The 13,179-nt window shown below is 47.8% G+C and overlaps 1 protein-coding gene across 1 annotated transcript in view; it reads right to left on the minus strand.

Moving 5' to 3' along the window:
* Positions 1-12,520, minus strand: part of tjp2a (tight junction protein 2a (zona occludens 2)) — a 28,415-nt gene extending 15,895 nt beyond the window's left edge. Inside the window, exons 1-2 of the mRNA XM_083670341.1 lie at positions 12,383-12,520; positions 5,131-5,272 (exon numbers count right to left, since the gene is read on the minus strand). The gene's annotated coding sequence lies outside the window, so the exon portion shown is untranslated. The remainder of the gene's footprint in view (positions 1-5,130; positions 5,273-12,382) is intronic.
* Positions 12,521-13,179: the final 659 nt, after the last annotated feature.

The raw sequence follows: 13,179 nt of genomic DNA on the forward strand, positions 1-13,179 counted from the left end.
CACCAGCCCCTGAAGGATGCGGATGGCTTTGTAGGTGTGGGCCCATTTTCTGTGGAGGTGCATTACGGTCTTCATGGCTCCCTCTCTCTCTCTGTCTGTCTGTCCCTCTCTTCTCTGTCTCCCTCTGCCTCCCTCCTCTCCCTCTCTGTCTCCCTCCCTCCCTCCCTCTCTCTCCCTCTCTGTCTCTACCTCTCCTGATGCTCTGGCTGGCTGAGCTGAGTCTCATCACCCTCCTCCATTTCCACAGCAGCAGCAGCAGCCCCCTGCATCTGGCTTTGACGTAAGCCGGCCTACATTCAGCCGCAAATCCCACCACCGTCCACACACACACACACACACACACACACAATCGCACACAAATGATTAAATACACATGCGCACGCACACACAATAATAATGTGCACGTACACGTACACACACACACACACTTAAACCCACACAACCCTATAATAACCACCACACACACACACACACACACACTTAAACCCACACAACCCTATAATAAACACCACACACACACACACACACACACACACACACACATAACCTCACACACACACACACACACACACACATAACCTCCCACACAACAACATGCTGTGAGGTTTGGGTGTAGAAGGACTGACACCGGCTCGGCTTTAAATTCCTTTTTTTGGGTGAAAAAAAATACTCTGAAATCCATGTTCTACTGACACCTCCAGACTGGGCTTAACTACAGACACACCAGCCATACTGACACCTCCAGACTGGGCTTAACTACAGACACACCAGCCCTACTGACACCTCCAGACTGGGCTTAACTACAGACACACCAGCCCTACTGACACCTCCAGACTGGGCTTAACTACAGACACACCAGCCCTACTGACACCTCCAGACTGGGCTTAGCTACAGACACAGCAGCCCTACTGACACCTCCAGACTGGGCTTAGCTACAGACACACTAGTCCTGCTGACACCTCCAGACTGGGCTTAGCTACAGACACACCAGCCCTACTGACACCTCCAGACTGGGCTTAACTACAGACACACCAGTCCTGCTGACAGGGGACAGATCATAACCCTCTTCTTAACTACAGACACACCAGTCCTGCTGACAGGGGACAGATCATAACCCTCTTCTTGTACCAAATCAGAGCATGTACCAAATGTTCCAGAATTTTCTCCATTTTGCTTCTCCTGTACCTGTCTCCGACCCACAGAGGTGGCTTGAAGGGGTCTGATTTGGAATTCAGCCCAAGCCTCAGACAGCTTGGGGCAGGCTGGCTATGACTCAGTCAGGGCGTGCTGACACATGTGACACAGTAACATCACTGGAAACCACCTGAGATGAATAAGAGGAGGATCTGGCCTCACACCTGGCTGTGGTACACAGGGAGGAGTGTCACCAAACATACTCCAATGTTAAAAGGAGATCAATGTGACCACACACACACACACACACACACACACACACACACACACACACACACACACACACACACACACACACACACACACACACACACACACACACACACACACACACACACACACACACACACACACACACACACACACACACACACACACACACACACACACACCAACCCCATGGGCATTTCTTTTAAACTGACATTGCATCAACGTTGTTCTTTGGTTGTATCGTTGTATATCCGTGATGACGGAAAATGGTACGGTCCAGCAACATCTAAATCCAAACATTGTATAAAGGTCTGTAACATGATGTTGATTCACCGTCTTATGCCAACCATGAAGAGACGATGGAAGATAACTGTGAGACAACGTTTAAAAAAATAAATAAATAAATAATAATACTGTTAATAACACTGTTAATAATACTGTTAATAACACTGTTAATAATACTCTCCCAACTGCTGTACAATGTCAGTTTAGCAGTTTTTGACTGTTGCACAACTGTGCCAGAAAGAAAAGTGCCCCTGGGGGGACAGGATTAAGAAAAGTGCCCCTGGGGGGACAGGATTAAGAAAAGTGCCCTGGGGGAGACAGGATTAAGCTGTTTGAAGCCGAAGCCCTGCCAGAGTAACCAGGGAACATTACCACTGGGTGATGTCAGACACGTCTTCCTGCTGTGTACGAGCACAGAGATCAATAGCTGTTAGTGAAGCACCAAGGTGCTTTATAATGACCACAGTGTTTACCGTACCTAACCTGACAAACCTACAGTCCCACATGAGGCTGTCTGAAACCCTTACGCACACGTTCCATTTCCCACTATGCACCATCTGAACTCAAGTCCTGTCTGTGAAGGTGGTGCTGCCCCCTAATGGTGGGACAGTGCTGGTACACTCTGTGAAGCTCAGAGCTCATCAGACCCATGATGATGAGAATGTGGCTGTCAGGGTTTGACTGACAGGTCTGGCTCCAGTCAGACAGTCATCCCTACATGAGCTTAGAAGCCCAATTACATTTCATTTCCCCCCTAAAGACCTCTTCACCCCCACTGCCCCCCCTACAAGTTTCTCTCCTGTTTAAAAAGAAATCTTCTTCTTGTGACTGCCTATGGCCCCTGGTGTGAGCGTTGATTACTTTATCTTATGATGACTGATGGATTCACTTACTTAAACAAATGTATTTGTTGTAAGTCGCTTTGGATAAAGGCGTCTGCTAAATGCCATAAATGTAAAATGTTAAAAATCCCTGAGTCTGCTGTTCACTCACTGGCAGGTCCTCTGGCTGAATCTAAACCTCCTCAGTGTATTACGCAAGACCCCACACACAGACTCCCTGACAAGAACAAGAGTTTAAATATTAAGATGACTGAAATTACACTCTGGATATCATCACAGGACGGGACTTAGGAGAACACATCTTTTCATCTAAAATCTCACAAAACAGAAGGACATGCAGAGCTCTCTCTCCAACACACACAGAGAGAGAGAGAGAGAGAGAGAGACAGAGAGACAGACAGACAGACAGACAGACAGACAGAGCGCTGGCAAGCCCAATACAGCAATACTAACATAAACCAAAGAGTGGCCATAGCTTTCAATAAGGCTCATAATTCCACGCTTATGACAGATAAAAGGCAAACATTCAAAGTATCAGAATTATCATCAGCTTTAGAGTGGGAAAAAACCGCATTCCATTTTCTTGCTGACCCCACATGAAATGTGTTGTAGCAGTACGCCCTCTGCTGGCAGGACAGCTACACTACACTACATGGGAAGTAGCACTACACTAGTACACACCATATCAAAACACTCGGACTAGAAGTAAATTAAACACAATGCCTGGCCCTGTATCAATAGTAAGGAGCTCCCAGTACTCGAATAAAACCACTAAAGCGATAGAACTTAGCTCTCCGTGCTCTCGGAAGATGGGAAGATGTGGTTATGCATTAAATCCCCCCCTCTCTCTCTCACCCCCCTTCTCCCCCATCCACGCGTACTCAAAGACAATGAATCACGTCGAAACCTAATCTACTCTTGGATAAATGGGTAAACACCATCAGACGGATATGTGAGGGTCATGTCATCAGATATGGTCCGGCTCCAGAGGCCGGAGCCGTGATGAGACGGTTCTGACGGACTGCGGTGGACCAGCACCGCGACCCGCTGCGGCGGCGGCAGGTGGACACATTCCGCTCAGGATCCCGTGACAGACACCAACTTCTCAGGCAGCGCACCAGCGCTATTCTGACCACAACACAATATTACAGCATCATAACATAGTCAACGACTATCTATAACGGATTTAAAACTCGTTCATTTTCCCACTACTTACTTTAAAATATAGTGTTTCATATCTGCTCAGGGAGAAGAGTCTCTCTCCTTTTACGGGCATGATGCACTTTTCAAACCGGACACTTTTTCTTGTAAAATACAAAACAATCAAACACCCGGCCGTGTCAAAAGTAGACGACACGTATCCGATAAGAAGATATCATTGTTTTAAAAACTTGCTTCAAGAGTCAAAAACGTGCAAAACAATAACAACCCACTTCAGATCAAACTTGAGTTCGAGCGCCGAAAGACACAACAGGCTCAGACTGTACCACCCGTCCGAGACGGGGGTGAGTGCTCTTGATGTTTCCATCTCAATAACCGTGTAGGGTGATTAACTCAGTCCGGAACCGAACACAACCAACCAGCTAAACAAACTCCCCAAACGAGACCCGACTTTCGACACCGACAAAACTAAACGCACACTAATGACTGATTAAAATGATGACCGTCTGGAAATCACAAAATGGATCCTTCCAGATTAGTGGCGTACGAGGTGATTTGGCCCAACGCGTCCTGGACGGATAAGAGGCAGAGCCGAGGGTCACTGCTGGGAGAAGGTCTACTGTATTTAACATTAGTAAAACGTCTATAGAAACAATGAGGCAAAGGTTCAAGTAAACGTCTGTTTGTGAGATCGTCGACATTTCCATCCACATCCAGAGTGTGTACAGCGTCACACCTGATGGGAGATATGTACGGCCAACTCTAACCAGTTCACCAACACACACACACACACACACACATAAATACCACAAGAACAGCCCGACAGGTGAGAAATAAAATCACTGCCCTCCGTTATTTAGTACACAAGCATTTTAGCACAACAAAGATCGGTCTGGGGGTTTCTGCACACCTGATTCTTGGACCGCAGGTGTAAAAAAAATAGTGAATAGATTGTGAATAGTATTTACTGTGACAGAAAAACTCCCAGCAACACCCCTGCCCCCAAAATGACACATCGCGTGTGTCACTGGGTGTTCTTACTGGCCTGAATCTACATTCATGACCAGCTCTGTCCAATCCTCTACAGGCCTAATCTTCCTGGTCAAACATTCGCTGTGTGAGGGAGGGCTTCTGTGGCAGTCAAAGGCCAATAGGACAATGCCCTTGGATAGCAAACCTCAACCGTTGTACAGGGAAACCCAAGGCAGCAGACATGCAGCGCAGAGATTTCCCATGTCTCTCATTGAATACCTTACACTGCCAACATCACTCTGGATTTGCTATTACCAGATTAAATGAACATAAACCATCTGAACCAGATAGAGCACGTCTAAATCAACGTGGTTTCAACCACATGCTCTCGGTCTGGATGTAGGCAGACCGTGTTATGATGAGGAGACTGCGGATTATGAGATGGGAGCTGAAATGTTGAACGTACCCTCAGAATAGCTGAGTAGCTTGGTGTGGAGAGCTGATGGAGATACAGGGACTGGGCTTCCTTGGTCCAACAGAACCTGTCCCAGGAGCGGCTGGACCTGAAGAGTTCGTTGGAGGCCTGGTGATCTGCCCCGGGCTGGTCGCTGTGGGGGGAGAACAGGGCTTTAGTTAGCCTCGCTAGCCGAGATGAATGGACTATACCCAAGTGAGACACACTGGCTCTGGAAAGACAGGACTGTACAGGCTTTTAACTCATTCAGGGCCCAAACTGTCAACATTCTAGAGCGCCAAGGGTGACTTTATTCACCAAAAATGCATCAATGATGACGCCTCATTTTGTAGCCAATCAAAGTGTTGTTGCTAGGTAGATACCACATGGTGAGTGTTCCAGAATTCTTTGGCAGTTGGTGAGTTAAACAGGACTCCCTATGAGGAGAATAGTTCAGCTTTGTAAGAGTACAAAGTTTAGCTAAAAGAGAAACCTTTATTACAAGTAGCTTCAGTGAAAAGGGGTAAAGACAGTATGAAATTAACATACATAACATCAATTAGATAATCATAACAACAGTGAGAATCATTGAGTTGAAACTTCAAACCGGTTCCAGCAGCAATCCTGAACGGGTCACTGCTCACTAGTAAACACAGAGGACTCTCTTTGCCCTGCCTCTCACCCCCGTCACCAGCACACAGCCAAACCAGCAACACACACACACACACACACAAAACACAAAATACACACACCACACACACAACACACACACCAACCACTGGGACACGAGAGCAGAGTGTGGGGGGAGGAGGAAGGAGACATCAGTGCAGCAGTAATCTGTTCTGTTCTCTCAAGGCAAACATATGCTGCTACACTGCCATTTGGCCGCTCCTCAAAACAAGAAGAAATTAAGTGTTTGACCTTGCCGTCAACGTTGACCAAAAGCTCAGCTCCTTTCAGCTCCTTTCCTTTTCAACTCCCTCCCGCATTCCCTGGTCCTAGCAGCATGCGGATGTGCAGGGGAGGGAGGGAGGGAGGGACGGACGGACGGACGGACGGACGGACGGGCTGCTCTATCAGCAGAGGAGACCCCACCACCAGGAAACACGATGGAACTCCATCTCATTTATTTACATTTACATTTCGGGCATTTAACAGACGCCTTTATCCAAAGAGACTTAGAACAAATACATTTGGTTAAGTAAGTGAATCATCTGAATCATCTATCCATCAGTCACCTGGGGCCATAGGCAGTCACAATGCTAGAAGAAGGATTTTTTTTTTAATAGGAGAGAAACTTGTACAGGGGGGTTGTGGGGGTGAAGAGGTCTCTAGGGTTAGGGTTAGGACAGGGGGGTAGTGGGGGTGAAGAGGTCTCTAGGGTTAGGGTTAGGGTTAGGACAGGGGGGTAGTGGGGGTGAAGAGGTCTTTAGGGTTAGGGTTAGGGTTAGGACAGGGGGGTAGTGGGGGTGAAGAGGTCTCTAGGGTTAGGGTTAGGACAGGGGGGTAGTGGGGGTGAAGAGGTATCTAGGGTTAGGGTTAGGGTTAGGACAGGGGGGTAGTGGGGGTGAAGAGGTCTTTAGGAGGGACCATTAAGATGTAGCCTGAAGAGATGGGTCTTCAGAGCCAGAGTATACGGGCTCCGAATGCAAAGCCAAGCGCAAGACACTTCCATTGGGAATGACAACATACATGTTGCACACTTCTGCAAAAAGGACATCAAGGGATTTGTCTTCATCATGAAAGAGTACACTGATATGTATGGTGTGGTGTCCCTAAGAGACTCTTAGGATCCTACCAACACCAGTTGCAGACTATAAAGATTTTTTTCTTTTTATAATAATATCTGCCATTTAGCTGACGCTTTTATCCAAAGCGACTTACATTACAGTGAGTGCATACATTTCAGTATAGATGGTCCCAGCAGGAATCAAAACCACAACCTAAGCGTTGTTAGTGCCGTGCTCTACCAACTGAGCCACAGAGGACCATCATTTTTCTATCTCTGAGGCAAACTAGGAGCAGATTGGGTGTCTCCATGGGCCTGTGTGTATTTTTATTTATTTAATTTTTGTTCATCCTGTTACCGAACTATGAAGTTGCACAGTTTTTAAAAGTAAATGTGTTTTTTCTTCAAATTTCACTTGGAATTGTTAGAAGTAGTCCTTGTGCACAGAGTTGTGTAGTTTGTTACAGTTTGCTATCAAGGGTTTTTGTTTGGCACACGTTTGAAGGGGAACGTCGCAGGGACATTCTGTTACAGTGGAATCGCGCGACCCCAGAATCACAAACAAAGTGCAGCATCAATGACCTGGGCACCTAATGAGGACAGCCAACCGCATGCTCACGTTGTAGCATCTAGAATGTTCTTTAATCCAAAGCTAAAGCATTCCTTATTATGGCAGTGGTTCAACTTGCTTGGAACCAGGATTCTGCCCGTTTCCAGGCTAGTGATTTGCCTAGATATATACACTCACTGAACACTTTATTAGGAACGCCTGTACACCTTCTCATGTTGGAGGGGAATGTTTTCTTGGCACACTTTGGGCCCGTTAATACCAATCAATCATCGCTTGAATGCCACAGCCTATTTGAGTATTGTTGCTGACCATGTGCATCCCTTCATGGCCACAATTTACCCATCTTCTAATGGCTGCATTGATAATGCACCATGTCGCAAAGCAAAAGTCGTCTCAAACTGGTTTCATGAACATGACAATGAGTTCAGTGTTCTTCAGTGGCCTTCCCAGTCACCGGATCTGAATCCGATAGAACACCTTTTGGATGTGGTAGAACGGGAAATTCACAGCTTGAAAGTGCACCTGAAAAATCTGCAGGAATTGCCTGATGCAATCATGGACCAGAATCTCAAAGGAATGTTTCCAACATCTTGGGGAATCAATGCCACGAAGAATTGAGGCCGTTTTGAGAGCAAAGGGAGGCCCTAGTGTTAGTATAGTGTTCCTAATAACGTGCTCGGTGAGTGTATACATACCCTAATTAAAAACACACACGCCACACCACGTACGGAGGTAATACTTAATAATACAGACACATACATAATACAGATGCTTGGACGCATGCACACACACACACGCGTACACACACACATGCGTACACACACACACGCGTACACACACACATGCGTACACACACACACGCGTACACACACACATGCGTACACACACACACGCGTACACACACACACGCGTACACACACACCCCCCTCTGCCTCACTCACCCCACGGGTCTCCATAGTTTCCTGCCAGGGGGGAGCAGCTCCCTCTTGTTGAGGGGGACCACACCGATGGCCGCCTGCATGATGGTGATGAACTTCTTAAACTTCATCTTTAACGCCCTCACCGGTCTCTCCACATCCAAGCACACACACACACACGCACACTCACACACACACTCCTCGGAACTCACAACTGCTCCACCGACATCTTTCAACAACTCCCTCAAACGACACTGAGCCCAGCCATCGAAGCGCCCTCCCTCCGCCCCTCCGCCCCGCCGGCGCTCCCAGCCATCGCCATCGCCATCGCCAACGCCACGACACTCCGCTGCCTCTGCCCCGGCCACTTCCTACTACAGCACGCTCACGAGACCCGTCCCCGAGCGCTTAGCGTCGACTCTGACAGATGTCCATTTAGTTTTCTGAGGGGGGGTGGGGGTGGGGGGGGGACAGCCACGTTCCAGGCAGTGGGCGGGGCCAGAGGGGATGACGACACGTCACTGTTACATAACGCCGGAGATCTCTAAACATTATACTAATGAAAGCGCCCAGACGCCTGGCGAGCTGCTGCTTCTGCTGCTGCAGGGACCGCTCTGCTACTAAACCCCCACAGATCACCATCCACACCCCACCCCACACTCACATAATCCCCCTCCAGGCTTAGACCTCTCTGGCTATTAACACCCTGTCCCAGACCCCCTAATCCACTTCACACACACACACCTCAACGATACACTCCCCATCCCAAAAATGAACAGCTTCCTAGCGTACACACACACACACACAAACACATATGCATGCACACTCTCTCTCTCTCTCGCACACTTGCATGAAAGGCAAACGAGTGCACACACACACACACACACACACACACACACACACACACACACACTATGGTATATGTTGTCGTTCGCGCGTCGTCATCTGACAGCACGCTGCCGTGTTTCCTGAGCGGTGAAATGAAGAGATGAATAATCTGGTCCGGCGAGCTGCCAGGCAACGCAAGCTCCGCACAAGGAATTATATTCCAGCAGCTTGCACGTTTGGATTACCGCTGTAGAGGGCATGGACATGGCAGCAAGAGATCTCACTGCCAAAGAACAGGTCACTGAAATCCCCTGAGTACTTCAAAGACCCCAAACCAGCAGGCCTATAAATAACAAGCACCATATAAATATAAATACCCCTGTTAGGTAACACACACACACACACACACGGAATGAGAGTGTTTTAACGATGGAGAGGGAGATGGAGAGAGAGAGAGAGAGAGAGAGAGACGGGGGGGGGGGGGGAGCCAGCTGAACAAAAGCAGTAATCGGTAACCTCGGTCACTCTTTGGCTCTCTCTAAATCTCATCAGCTGGATCTTTGTCACGACACAGAACACACTCACGCACACAAGCATGCACGTACACACACACACACACACACACACACACACACACACACAGCCCACTGGCCTTCACTCCAAATATCACAATATGTCTCCTACAGAATGTAATCTCTCAATACTCCATTAAACCGGTTAAGGATAAGTCCATGTTGACATCAGAAGCACAATATGCACAAACAGCCTAACATGTCCATCCAATCAAACTGTCTGTGTCTGACATGTGTCCCCTCTGTTTAATCTACCTCGCTTGAAAGCAATCTGACTAGACTGTGATCCACAAGAACTTGCCACTGCGAGTGTATCCAAGAACATAGGTGTAGTTGGACTGTTATGTAACCCTGAGTTATCAGAGCAAAATTCCACCGTTAAGAATGCCCTCGAGAAGAATCTTATGAGGAGATATTTTTAGTGACATGAAGACAGTGCTGTGTTTTCATCATCCACATGACTGAATGAAATCCCATAGGCCTAATATAACACATGTCTGAACCTGCAGCATGTCATGACTCCAGTCAAGGTTTGCTCTCTCTCCCTCCCTCCCTCCCTCCCTCCCTCCATGAAAGCATCCAGTTGTGGCAGTAACCAGGCTGAGCAGTCTGGGCATGAATGCAGAGAGATGATGAAAGAGAACAACATGGGAGATGTCTCCACATGGTCCTTATCTCAGACATATATTTTTTTACTGCATTTCGTTGTCTCTGTACTTGTACTCTGCACAATGACAATAAAGTTGAATCTAATCAAATCTTTTTTTTATTTAACCTTTATTTTAGCAGGGAGTCCCATTGAGACCAAGGTCTCTTTTACAGGGGAGCCATGCACACACACAGCTTACAACCAAACATAATACACAAACACAATTCCAACATCATAAAACACAATCACTGATGACGTACCAAGAACACACGTAGCCCATGCTGTCTGTAGCCGACTGGAGAAATCTGGGTTGTCATTTGAAAATACCTGTCACTCACCAATAACCTGATCACCATGAAAGGGCCATGGCTGCCTTTCATATACATATTGTAATATTCAATATATTGTAAATAACCAATCAGTCTCAGGTTTTATAATCAGTTGTCAATATGAATGCATTTTTGTTCTGATACTCTGAAGTTACTGCACCAACAGGTCAGAAACTGTCAGTCACCACAACACGAGTTGACCATTTGAATGAAGCCTTTATTGCCCCTATGGGGAATTCGCTTTGCACAAGGATCACCATCAGACATAACATAAAACTAGTATTTGAATCCTTGTATGACATGTTCATGAAAGACACCTGCTCTTTCCAGAGGAATCAGAAGCGATAGCCTTATGGTTCACGTCTGGAAGAGCAGACATAAATACAGGAATGAATCCGTCAACTACAGGTAGAATCAGACCAAACCGAGGAACAGATCGGAGGGTGAGACGACAGAAGGAACCGAGGAACAGATCGGAGGGTGAGACGACAGAAGGAACCGAGGAACAGACCGGAGTGAGAGGCGACTGGAGGAACCGAGAACAGACCGAAAAACAGACCGGAGGGTGAGACGACAGGAGAACCGGAGGGTGAGACGACAGGAGAACCGGAGGGAGAGACCGGAGGGTGAGACGACAGGAGAACCGGAGGGTGAGACGACAGGAGAACCGGAGGGAGAGACGACAGGAGAACCGGAGGAACAGGCCGGAGGGTGAGACGACAGGAGAACCGGAGGGAGAGACGACAGGAGAACGGAGGGAGAGACCGGAGGGAGAGACGACAGGAGACCGGAGGGAGAGACCGGAGGGAGAGACGACAGGAGAACGGAGGGAGAGACCGGAGGGAGAGACGACAGGAGACCGGAGGGAGAGACCGGAGGGAGAGACGACAGGAGAACGGAGGGAGAGACCGGAGGGAGAGACGACAGGAGAACGGAGGGAGAGACCGGAGGGAGAGACGACAGGAGACCGGAGGGAGAGACCGGAGGGAGAGACGACAGGAGAACGGAGGGAGAGAACGGAGGGAGAGACCGGAGGGAGAGACCGGAGGGAGAGACGACAGGAGAACGGAGGGAGAGAACGGAGGGAGAGACCGGAGGGAGAGACGACAGGAGAACGGAGGGAGAGAACGGAGGGAGAGACCGGAGGGAGAGACGATAGGAGAACGGAGGGAGAGAACGGAGGGAGAGACGATAGGAGAACGGAGGGAGAGAACGGAGGGAGAGACGATAGGAGAACGGAGGGAGAGAACGGAGGGAGAGACGACAGGAGAACGGAGGGAGAGAACGGAGGGAGAGACGACAGGAGAACGGAGGAAGGCCTCCACAGAATGGAGGACAAGTGGTTTCTGGAACAGCAGCCTGGACTCACACAGAGCCAAGACCAAGCAGTGACGCCGCCTATTTACCTTCAGTTACAATGTTTAAATACGATTTACCTTCAGTTACAATGTTTAAATACTATTTACCTTCAGTTACAATGTTGTTTAAATACTATTTACCTTCAGTTACAATGTTTAAATACTATTTACCTTCAGTTACAATGTTGTTTAAATCCTCGTCTTGTTTCAGGTAAAGTGGTGGTTATTGATAAACACACAGCATGTCCATATAAGGCAAGACCAGGGCCGTGAAGGACCGTTTCCAAGTTTGACACAGTTTGGCTACTTACCAAATACAACTTGTGGATATCGGATACTTTTCTATTGAAAGGTACGATTAAAAAAGTCCAGCCGGGTATTCCAAAGGCTGAGGAAGAGTTAGGAAGGTATAAAAAGCAGTAAATTTCGTCCGAGGCTCTGGTTTCCGGGTTCTGGCAGGTATGGGCGTGGCGTGGCGACGGCAGGTGAGGCGCGGTGGGGGTCGGGGCCACGTGACCTGCGGGGGCGGCTCCGGTTTCGTCCAAGAAGAACAACTGAGTCACTACTAATGTCTTCTAAACGAGGTCACCACACGTCTTCTAAAAGAGGTCACTACTAATGTCTTCTGAAAGAGGTACTGATGTACTAAACGGGATCCTTGGGAATGGGATCCCAACTCTGACGTTAGCCCTTTGAAGTTGAGCTTTGAACTGTTATGGTTAAGGTTAGGTAAGGGTTATGGTTATGGTTATGGTTAAGGTTAGGTAAGGGTTATGGTTATGGTTAAGGTTAGGGGTTAGGGTAGTGTCGTCCCAGGAATCCCACTTAGCACCTACCCTATAAATGACTCAACATTGGAACTTCCGAGTGAATTACAATGCTGACCAGCTCAGACATATTTCTCAGATGAGTCACTCATGTCTCTATGGACAGAGTACCAGAGTACCAGAGGTCCATTTATTTTTATCAAACTTTTGGAATTTATCACATACTTTATTACATACTCTTTGAGTATCTACTGTACAGTGAGTAACCAACACTAAACTTTCAGTATCATGTTTCCTATAAGGAAACACTTTATCCGACAGCTTTGTTCCATGAACCCCTC

Source organism: Argentina silus (genome assembly GCF_951799395.1).
Source record: "Argentina silus genome assembly, chromosome: 5".
Classification (NCBI taxonomy): domain Eukaryota; kingdom Metazoa; phylum Chordata; class Actinopteri; order Argentiniformes; family Argentinidae; genus Argentina; species Argentina silus.